The 11,835-nt window shown below is 46.9% G+C and overlaps 1 long non-coding RNA gene across 1 annotated transcript; it reads right to left on the bottom strand.

Annotated features, from left to right (window-relative positions):
- Positions 1 to 1,743: 1,743 nt before the first annotated feature.
- LOC113937294 lies at positions 1,744 to 3,578 on the bottom strand. Its single transcript, XR_003524589.2, has 4 exons — positions 3,452 to 3,578; positions 3,085 to 3,158; positions 1,974 to 2,154; positions 1,744 to 1,880 (listed from the first exon to the last, which is right to left on the bottom strand). It is a non-coding gene; the product is annotated as an uncharacterized LOC113937294 (long non-coding RNA).
- Positions 3,579 to 11,835: the final 8,257 nt, after the last annotated feature.

Genomic DNA, 11,835 nt, shown 5'->3' with positions numbered 1-11,835 from the left:
GTGTTATCCCCCCATGATTCCACACTAGCTTTGAGCCACCTTCCATATTGCAAATGCCAACTATTCCTAATAGGCTGGCTCTATCTCAGCTTGGTGCAATCAGAGCCCAGGACTTCAGTTCCCTCTGTCAGTGTAACAAAGGTAAGAACACCTTATCTCATGCCTCCTCCCCTCAAGCCAAATTCAACATGTATATTTTATATGTATCCAGCATGATATATTTTACAAAGCTTGGGTGTTCAGCCCTGTCCACTGCGGTTCTTCAAGTATACAGGTCAAACCCTGGTCCTGAACACATATGTCTACCAAAGTGCTTGCCCTGGACGGCCCCCTCACTGCTGGCCTCCCTGGAAAGCCATGTTTTAGTCATTAGTGTTCTGGTCAGACAGGAAACCTCCTTTGCAGAGCTGCGGTGGAGGGGACTGAAGCTTTGCACACTCTAAATAGCGATTTTATTAAAATGTAGAAAAATTGTTGAAAAACAGAAAAGAGGTGGGGATAGGGGGTTGCCACGGCAACTCAGCCCTCCCTCAGTTTTCAAAGAGCAGGGAAGACTAAGGAATAGTAAATAGAGAAAAGGAACTAGAGGAAGTCTGAGTGACACGTGATCACAAATGGAATGAGACAGATCGGGAGAGACAAGACAGAGACGAGTTTCAGACTGAGTGATGAGCTGGGAAGCAGAAGGTGGGCCTCACGAGGGGATACCCTTCCTCAAAGTGCAAGGAGCCTGGCAGAGGTAAATCTTTGTGATCCGCTTTACCACATGGCTCAGCCACACAGGTCAGCAAGCAACATGGCGTCGACAAATGATTTACGGAGAAATGAATATATCTCACAAGGAAGCAGGAATTCTCCTGCCATCCTCCAGAGAACTATCCCCCATGAACTCTGTGCATGTTTTTAGATACTGGTTCTGGAAACACCATGCCTCATCCCCACCCCTTACTACTGGATTGTTGATTTCCTCCAGGCTGATCAAGAAAGATCAGGACTTTCTTGACCAGAGCTCCACCCACTCACTAGACATTAGATAAATTCATATATAACGAATCCAAAATATATTATTGCGGGAGCCTAGGATAAAAGGATAACTTTTATTCATCACTTTACAGGTTACCGAGTACTTTCACACTCATCTGATGCATGGGAGACCAGCCTCAGCAATCTGGGATTACTCCACCCTACAGTAGCCCATGGAATTCAGCACAGACTGAAATAAACTGATTACACCCACTGCACGCAAGAATTTCCCATCTCTCCTGGTGAATGGAATTAATACTGATGGCTTACATCATCTTCAGTCTGTCTTCATCACACACTGTGACAGCTTAAACGATGCGCTATCCTCACTCATTAACACTTCTGCTTTGGGGGATGGTGGGGAGTGGAGTGGAAAGGGTCAGAGGAGAGAGAGAGAGATGTCCATGTAGATATGCACAAGCAGCTCTATATCTATTCTGCTCCTGGAGGGGAGCAGTGCTGGAGATAAACAAAACATTGTCCAAGAGTTATTTCTAAGACTTGGAAATGCATGAAATATATTGTAGTGGAGGCTACCAGCAGATGTTTGAGTTAATTTTTAAGTGAGATTGCATTTTCCCCTGCCCCACACACTCTGAAAGAGATAACAAGGGGAAGCTGGTTAAGGAGAAAGTAGTCTGGGATTAAAAGTTGGCCCCAGATAACCCACAGATCACCTTACAAAGCAGCGAGCCATACCACATACACCTGGGGTACAGTATTCACTCTACTGCTTCCTCACTGGTCAGCCCTCATGCACATGGGGCAGGGCTCAGGAACTCCGATATCGTGACTGAAGGGATGAATGTTGCCAGACAGAAAAGTTGTCTCCCCAGGCAGAGTAAGGGATCCTCAGGCTGGAAAAAAATGATGCACGAGAGCAAAGGTTCTGGGTGATATCAATACATACTTGATCATACTTGATCACCATATCCTAGAAGAACACACACCTGAGCCAAATACTTGGAGAAGTAAGTTAGTTAACTCCATAGACATTCAGAATGTACATAGTAGGTCATCATCAGAGAGGAGAAAGCCAACACTTGGAGAAGATAGATCATGAATTTGAACCATACATCAAATCTTTGGGTCTGATGTTCTCAGTATTCCTCTCATTTCTTGAGGTAGAGGCTGGGGAGGAGGGGAATAGATAGTCATTGATTAGAACATTGCTACAAAGTCAAAATGAGAGAAACCTGTGGCTCTGGACTATATATTTGCAGGCTTGGCTGGGGAGTTAAAAAGGGGCTCCAATATTCACAAGTGCAAATTGGGAAGACACAACTTGGTTGGGTTTCCTGTACTGAAGTCAGCCATGCAGTGGTGCAGTGGAATCCATTTCTACCAGTTATGGAATGCTGCCTTTCCCTAATTTTGTCATCTCTCCCTACACACACACACACACACACACACACACATACACACACACACACACACACACACGTACTTCTGATATTCCCTAATCTCCCCCTTCTCTTCCCTTTTCTCTTTTGTGAAGTCACACGCAATCTTTCACCTCTACATCAGCTGCATTCATCTATCCAGGGCAAGTGTTAGCATTTGTTCAGCTAAATCCCAGGGCCCTGACTGCCCAACTACTCCCTCCAAGACTGCACTAACAGACAGCCAAGAAAAGCTTACTGTAATGATAACCGGTATTTACAGAGCACCTGCTTACAACGTGGAAAGCACCGGTATAATAGCTCTCACACATTCTGATTCCTGAATATCTCATCCAGTCCTTACAACAATGCAACAACCTTGTGAAGTGTTACCATCCCTTTTACATGGATGAAAATCTGAGACAGAGAGGGGTCAGTAACTCTCAGAAAGTCACAGCGCTGGTCAAGGGTGGGGTTAAAGAACCATGAACTGCTTCCCCTTTGCCTGCCCAGCATTCTGAATATATTTGATATCATCTAAGTTGTATTCCTTAAGAATAAATGTTTATATTAAAATATTTTAACTGATTCAGCATTTAGTTCATAACCAGGCAATTCTATTTTGTAATTAATCTCTGTTTTCTCAATGGTGAGTTTATATATGCCGTCTCCCACTCACTTCAATTTCTTCATCTCTGGTGTCCGGCAACCATCCAGCCATCTTCTCTTGTTCTCTTTTCTGATCTTAATGTCCTGCATTACAAAGGGAGGCGGGACAGGGTGAGCTCAGCCGTGCGTCTCTTCCTTTAGTCTACAAAGCCTCTCCGGTTTCTCATAACTCTTTGAACTGCCTCTTCCTTGCACTACCTCACTCTCTCACTCCTTACTTTCTTTTATTCTTAAATGTTTGGTCCTCACATAGTCTGTTCTTTTTCAATAACCAACAATTATTTGGACCCTGTCAATATGGTACCATCCCAGAACTGTACGTAGGTGGCTCTCAGAGGTCACTGGCAGCCTCCAACAAGCCTTTTCTGGGGTCTTACCCTCTTGACGTCTCCATTTTTTTTTTTTTTGGCTTCTATGACACTGAACTGCCTTGCTTCTCCTCATTAGTATTATTCCTCTTTAGTCTTCCTCATGGCTCCTCTTCATCTGCCTGTCCCGTTAGTGTTCCGTCACCAAAGTCCAGCCTTAGTCCTCTTTCCTTGTCCTACAGTCCCTTCCTGGGCCATGATTCATTCCCATGGTGTCACTCTCTTTGAAGAGAAATACCTCTCCCTGTCCTTAGGCTCTCTCTTTGGTGCCTCCGTTTCCAACAGTCTGCAGGTCATTGCCACTGGGATGACTCACCAGCATTTCCAACCCAAACTGTCCAAACAGAGCAATTTCTGCCTTTTACTAAACCAGCGCCTTCTTCTGACTTCCCTATTTCTAGCAAATATCACCATGCCCTCAGTCACCCGGTTAGAAAATTATGTTGTAATCTTTGATTCTTTCATCTTCTTCACCCACTATATTCTATCAGTTTTAAAATATAAAAGGATTTGACCTCTAATATCTCTTATGACTATCGCATTCGATGGCCCTCTGTTACCTGTTGACAAAGTGCCAAGTCTCACCCTGGCTTTGCATTTCCTCTCTACATTGGTAGCCCAAACCAACCCTTCTTATTCCAGTTTGTTTCAACCAAATTAGATTCTTCCCTGTTCTCAAATACATGCCAAAATTTCCTGCCTCCTCTGGTCCATGCTGTTCTTAAAACCTGCAACACCTTCCCTCCAATACCCACAAGTCTTTCCTAACCTCCCTACCCACAACTTAGTTTCTGTGGTATTTTTCATGGTCTATTCTTTGTTTTTATCCGTCTATTTGTTTCACCTCCTGAAGTAGACTGTGGATTCCATGCCCCAAGTATCTCTGTTTTCCCACAACCCTACATAATGTATGCATGGGAGATTCTCATGTATGTTTGATGAGTGGAACTGAGTTGGGACTCAGTGGCTATGTGGAAAACATCAAGTTGCGAGGACCCTAGCCTCTCCTAAAACCAGGCAAATATTCTCTTAATTGTGCCCATCCTAAAAATGAGCCTCCTTTTCCCCCTATGGCATGAGCACTGCCCATGTTGTCTTGTGCTGTTTTAAGCTTGCACCTGTTTTCCCTTCCTTAAACCTCTGAGCAATCCTGTGAAGTAGATGCTGTAATCTCTATTTTACAGATGAGGAAACTGAAGCACAGAGAGGTTATATGGTGTGTCTAAATTCAAACAGCTAGTATGCAGGGAGCCAGGTTCTCACCCAGACCCTCTGGCTCAGAGCCCATCCCAGACCACAATGCTATAATGAAATGCAGATGCAAAAAGGGGAGATTTTTCCAAAGAAGACATCCAAACGGCCAACAGACACATGAAAAAGTGCTCAACATCACTCGGCATCAGGGAAATCCAAATCAAAACCTCAAAGAGATATCACCTCACACCAGTCAGAATGGCTAAAATTAACAAGTCAGGAAATGACAGATGTTGGCGGGGATGCAGAGAAAGGAGAACCCTCCTACACTGTTGGTGGGAATGCAAGCTGGTGCAGCCACTCTGGAAAACAGTATGGAGGTTCCTCAAAAAGTTGAAAATAGAGCTACCATACGATCCAGCAATTGCACTACTGGGTATTTACCCCAAAGATACAAATGTAGGGATCCAAAGGGGTACATGCACCCCAATGTTTACAGCAGCAATGTCCACAATAGCCAAACTGTGGAAAGAGCCAAGATGTCCATCGACAGATGAATGGGTAAAGAAGATGTGGTATATATATACAATGGAATATTATACAGCCATCAAAAAGAATGAAATCTTGCCATTTGCAATGACGTGGATGGAACTGGAGGGTATTATGCTGAGCAAAATAAATCAATCAGAGAAAGACATGTATCATATGACCTCACTGATATGAGGAATTCTTAATCTCAGGAAAGAAACTGAGGGTTGCTGGAGTGGTGGGGGGTGGGAGGGATGGGGTGGCTCGGTGATAAACATTGGGGAGGGTATGTGCTATGGTGAACACTGTGAATTGTGCAAGACTGTTGAATCACAGATCTGTACCTCTGAAACAAATAATGCAATATATGTTAAAAAAATTGAAGAAGAAGATAGCAGGAGGGGAAGAATGAAGGAGGGAAAATCGGAGGGGGAGATGAACCATGAGAGATGATGGACTCTAAAAAACAAACTGAGGGTTCTAGAGGGGAGGGGGGTGGGAGGATGGGTTAGCCTGGTGATGGGTATTAAAGAGGGCACGTTCTGCATGGAGCACTGGGTGTTATAGGCAAACAATGAATCATGGAACCCTACATCAAAAACTAATGATGTAATGTATGGTGATTAACATAACATAATAAAAAAAAGGGAGGGAGAGTTTACTTGTAGGTTTTGATGGTCAAAATCTCAAAACCCACAGCCTGGGTAGGTCTTCCCATGTGTGGCCAGATATGTACAGATGTGTAGCTGATTGTGAGTGTATGTGCAATGGAAGGAGGGATATTCTGCTGTTCAGCAGGTGCTTGTGTATTATTTCCCCAACACAGACTTCCTAAGAGAAGAGGGTACCATCCATGACTTTATTCTGCCACCGGAGTCTAATCCAGGGCTTATCATATAGTAGGTGACCCACAGTTTTAGGGCTGAATTATAATTTTATGTATAAAATGCTCAAGCCATGCATCTCCATTAAAGCTTCTGTTGTCTGCCCCACTTCTCCCAGCCTCCCGACACACACCCACTCTCTCACAGAGCAGGTGCCATTCAGCAGAATGTAAGCAAATCAGCTCTGAATGTCAAAACAGGATTTTACTCAATTATTAATTTGGGAGAACCAGAAGAACAGCAAATACATATCCCAATGAGGTCACACTATGAAGTATGTGAAACCTTCCCAGATCTAATATTTAATTTAGACTCTACTGTCTGGACAAATTTTCAGCTTTCCAGATTCAAGCCAGAGGCCATCAGACATGGCTTAGAATGATAACTCAGCAGTTACAGAGGCCCAGTACAAAGGCCAAGGCTGAATGAAAGGCAGCTTCCCAGGAAGAGGCGCCCAGAGGGCAGAGGCTGAAATGTTTCTCCAAACAGAACAATTAGCTCAAGCACAGGAACCAAAGCCTGAGCCCTGACATCTGGATAAGCTGGGCACAGGTCAGGGCTTGGCCTAAAGATTCTGTAAGTGGCCAGGCTCTGGACCAGCATCAGCCTCCTGCTGCTCCATGTTCTCTTCAGGCCGTCTGGAAGGGAGATCCAAGCACATGAAATGCCACCTAGGGCGGAGGCAAGTTGGTAGGTTCCTGACAGATGCTCTCTGGCTGTAATAGTCTGTAGGTGTTGGGGCCACAGTGGATGCCAAAGAGGAGAGGAGAAGAAGAATGGAGTAGAGAAGCAATGAGGGAAAGAGATTCAGAGAGTGAATGCCCCACTCATTCAACTCACCCCACTTCACCTGCCATCCTTGGCACCCATGCCTGTAGCCACCACCTTCTGGTCCCAACAGGCTGACTTCCTGTTGACTCCAGACCTAGTGGTCCCTCCCCGTTTCCCCCAAACTTCTGCCCAAGCATATGTGGTCCACATGGGTTGTCTCCCTTGTACTTCTGTGCTCATGAACTGTAGATTCACTCTCTCCTTTCCTTGGATACCTCCCTAAGAAAGGTTGTGTCTGCTCTCAGCTCAGCATCCCAAGTACATAAAGCTCCTAGAGTCAGGAAATGCATGAAGGCTTAGGACATAGAAACAAATCTTTCAGTCACCCCACATTGTTTCAGCAGGGGACTTCTCAGGGCCTGATGGGAACCAGCCACCAAAATCTCTCTCATCAGACTTCCTGAAGGGCACCCATACTGCTCAAGCCCCACCCAGAGGGAGACCCAGGTCCCAGGCAGGTCCTGACATCCTGAAGGCTCTATCACAGAGCTAAGCGATCGGATGGATTTGGCTGCCCTGGGACTGCTCACTCTGCAGAGCTGACTGATGAGCCTATGCCAGCTACTGAGGGAGGAAATGCTGCCAGTGAACACAAAGTAATCCTGCAGCAGGAAAGGAAGTGGCAGCTATGGCCGCAACCCCACCTCACTCTGAACATACAACAGCCTGCCAAGCAGGTGCAAGGTACTCGAGGTAACACATTCTTTTTTTTTTTTTTTTTTAAGATTTTATTTGTCAGAGAGAGAGAACAAGCAAGGGGAGGACCAGGCCCCCTGCTGAGCAAGAAGCCCGATCCCAGGACCCTGAGATCATGACCTGAGCCAAAAGCAGACGCTTAACTGACTGAGACACCCAGGCGTCCCAAGGTAACACATTCTTTCCTGCTCCTCAAAGTTCCTTTCAGACAAAATCTGATTTTAATGAGCATCGGGGAAGCCCTAAACCAATACCTTTGACTTGGCCATTGAGGAGGGCCCAGGGAGAACTGGCGCATGACCCATTTATTTCAGAGATCTTTGGTGGCTTTCCTCTTCTCCAGTCCTGGGCTTCTGCAGGCCTGGTGTTGGTGATGGAACCCCAAGGCTTTATGAGACTGTCCCCTCCACTGCTGGACACTCCCAGGCAGCTAAGAGTTGGCAAGCTCTCACCAAGTGTCCCACTCTGTGTTAGCCACTGTCCATGTCTCTAACTCCATGTCTCACCAGGGGACTATTGTTATGATTCCCATATTCAGAAAAGGAAATGGTGGCTTGGAGAGGTTGACTCACTTGTCTAAGATCACAATTGCTTAAAAGTGGCAAAGTCAGGATTCAAACCCTGAGCTCTTAACTAGAGCAGTGTTGCAAACTGCAGTCCCACTGAGGGGCTGGGCACTTGTGGATCAGGTGGAAGAAAGGTGGAAGAAAGGTGGAAGGAGGTGGCACCTGTGATGGACTGGGGTGCAACTGCCTTCTTTGGGTGTATTGTTCCATGACAGAATATGCCCCTGGGTGATCAGCCCTTCAGGTTTTTCAAGAGAAATTATAAATATAGATTTATAAGCATAACTTCCCAATTTGTATTGATTACCAATGCATTTTTTTTAAATCACAATGCAGGTCAACACTGAATGGATCTCATAACCACATCTGTGAGCAGGTTCGTGACCATGCCTTTTGAGCCCAGGGTCTTAATCCCCGGCCTTTACTGCGTTATAATGATTAGATAGGTCTATGTCTGGTGATTTGCCACTTTTCTTCCTGTTATTTCCATCTGCTGGCCTCAGTTCTGCCATCTGAAGCAACAAGGGTTCCAAAACACTATTCTCCTGTCCTCTTCTCTAGACTAAACATCCCCAACAGCTTCAAGCATTCCCCTCCTGGTTGGTTTGCAAGACCTTGGCCATGCTGGCTGTTCCTCCAGGCATGGCCCAGGCACATTCCCACCTGCTCACAGGACTCCCCAAATCCACTGCTTGGAACTGAGCCTTATATTTGAGGTCTGTGTGTGCCATGTAGAGCAAGGCAGGCTCCCTGCCCCACAAAGACTTGCCCAAGAATGGAACCCAAGACCACTTGGCTTGTTGGGAGCTGAGGATTTGCCGCAGGTTAAGTGAAGAGACTCTGGTCCCTCTCGCCCGTGAAGGGCTTCTCAGTCTCCGAGGTCATTGCCCCTGTTGTGGGGAGTGACATCCCCAGTCACCAGTGCTTCCCACCATGGTCCAAAGAATCACCCCAGTCCTTGCAGGGACTGCTCCAGGGTTAGCAAGCTAACACCTACGGCTATCAGGCCCACACCTGGCTGACCTTCCTTCCAGAGAAGACTGCGCATGGCACCAAGAATCCATCCCTCTGTGTTGTGAAACAAACCTCACCCTCCTTCCCAGTTCCCCTATCCTGATATCTGGGGGGACATTAACATGATTCAGCATGCCCATTGTAAGATTCACCCCCATTTCCTGACACTCGCTGCCCAGAGCATACCACGTGCAGTCTAAAAGCTTGGCTGTCACCACCTATGGTCAGAAACAAAGGGGGTGCGTCCATGGTGAGAACCCAGTGGGTCCGAGAAATAATTCCAACAGCTCAGCCCAAACCCTCCACACTCAGTAGCTGTGGGCTTTCCCATCTGCCACAGGGAGGGGGCCTCTTTGCTTCTAGTCCCACCTCCCAACTTCCCTTCTGAAATGGGGAAATGCAAATCTGGCAAGCCGCTGTGAAAACTGAGAAAAGCAAAGTGGCCTATCTTCTACCCTTGCTCTGTCTGCTGGCCCTTCCCATGGCCACTGGGGCCGGGATTGAGCAGAGCAGCTGGGTTTTCCCCTGAGCAGTGACTCACAGATGTCATTTCTCTGGCACAGACTCTCACAAAGGTCCCAGCTGGGAAGGTTTCCTGGTGGCCAAGTGATCCCTCACAGCTGCCAGCCCAGCGACAAGGGATTCCAGCTGGTGTGAGGTGACGAAAAACAGGTCCAGGCTTTGTCCCTTGGCTACAGGACCTGTTTGTCCCACTTGCTAGACTCAGGATGTAATTCATCATCGAAGTTACTATGGAGCACTCGAGCCCTCAGCCCATCACAACTACTTTAGTAAAATCAGATTTCTGGAAGGGTATCACGACCACCACAGAAGAGCGCTGGTTTTTCAGTGAGCTCGGTGCAGAGAGGTCCTGGAGCTGTCCAGTTGCCCACCAAGTCCTTAACACTCAAACTGACAAGGGCCCACAGATAAAGACGCATGACCAAGGACATGCCCTATAGCACACAACAGTGAAAGGCTCATGCAGGGTAAGGGCCAAGTGAGACCACAGATTTTAACATTATTTTGGACAGCTGAATCCTCCCTCCAAACAAAAATCTCATGCAGAACCACAGTATTCAGGCAGATCCAAGGGTAGCTGCTCGGGTGGACTCCAGGGTGGCGCCAGGAGCCCATCCCCACTCAGACTCCCTGCAATCCTGCTCCCGGGGGCCCCTTAGCCTCCTCCACTGAGTCACTGGGGCTCTAATGACATGACATTGACCCCTGGTTCAACCCCACATTGTATGAGGTCCACAGAGCATGTCATGAATTTCCCAAGGTCACATGGTAAATACATATTACAAATTCAGCCAGAATAAAAGGACCTGCAGACCAAGCTTGCAATGCATCAAAACAGCTGTACAAATGGGCAGCTTGGGCAGGTAGGAAAAGTAAGTGAATACACACATTTGGTTAATTTTAAATTTGTCTCAGCCACTTTCTAGCTGCCTGTACTCAGGCAAACCACTGTATCTCAGCTGGCCTGAGGCTGGGGCTAGATCCAGCACCACCTGCACTCCTCACCTTAAGGAAATCTCACTCTCGCCTGCGGCCACAGCCCTTTCAGATAGCGATGGTTCATTGTCCTCCATGCCCCTCTTCTCAGAGCCACTACCCCCTGCCCTCCTATAAAAACCTCTGCTCTACACTGTGAATTGTGCAAGACTGTTGAATCACAGATCTGTACCTCTGAAACAAATAATGCAATATATGTTAAGAAAAAAAAAAGAAGAAGATAGCAGGAGGGGAAGAATGAAGGGGAGTAAATCGGAGGGGGAGATGAACCATGAGAGACGATGGACTCTAAAAAACAAACTGAGGGTTCTAGAGGGGAGGGGGTGCGGGGATGGGTTAGCCTGGTGATGGGTATGAAAGAGGGCACATTCTGCGTGGACCACTGGGTGTTATGCACAAACAATGAATCATGGAACACTACATCAAAAACTAATGATGTAATGTATGGTGATTAACATAACAATGAAAATTTAAAGTAAAAAAAAAAAAAAACAAAACCTCTGCTCTAGTGAAGCTCCTGGGACCTGGCTGCAGCACCAGCTTCCCCTCTTCCTTCGGTGCCTGTCAACAACCCAGTCTCTCTCCAGTCATGGAAAGCCTTGGCTCCTGGCCTGAAGCCTTCCCCTCAAGTCTGGGCATCATCTTGACATCAGGCTCCTGTGCTCTGTCCATCCAGCACCTCTCCCTCTTCCACTCCAGGATCCCAAATTCTGATTCCACTCGGACTCCCCACCCAGGGTCACATCCAGGACTTTGATGAGACCTGCTGCTTCTTGGGAGTTTTAAACTCCAACACCCCATCTCACCCAGCCCTCAAGCTCTCCCAACTCCCTCTGCTTGGCTTGGACACCTTATCAATACCTTCACCTTTGATCATTCTCTATTCCCCCAGCCTATTCCCCTCCTCCTCTCTTCACTCGGGCTAATAGGTGGCCCAGAACCCTTGCTCGTTGCTTTAAGTACTTTCTGGCTGTATTTTCAACTCTAAGAACCCTCATTGTACTGCTGTCACTCTCCCTACCCAGCAAATCACACCCCGGAACTGGATGGAGACTACGGTGCCTTCCTGACTCCTTTCCCCAGACTACAGAGTCCTGATGGAAAAGGTGGCAGAACCATGAGGATAAGAGTACTGCCCCGTCCTTCCCTCCCACAGCGCTCA

This window comes from Zalophus californianus, chromosome 4, assembly GCF_009762305.2.
Source record: "Zalophus californianus isolate mZalCal1 chromosome 4, mZalCal1.pri.v2, whole genome shotgun sequence".
Classification (NCBI taxonomy): Eukaryota; Metazoa; Chordata; class Mammalia; order Carnivora; family Otariidae; genus Zalophus; species Zalophus californianus.
The sequence above is the reverse complement of the archived record's forward strand: the minus strand, read 5'-3'. Positions and strand labels throughout refer to the sequence as shown.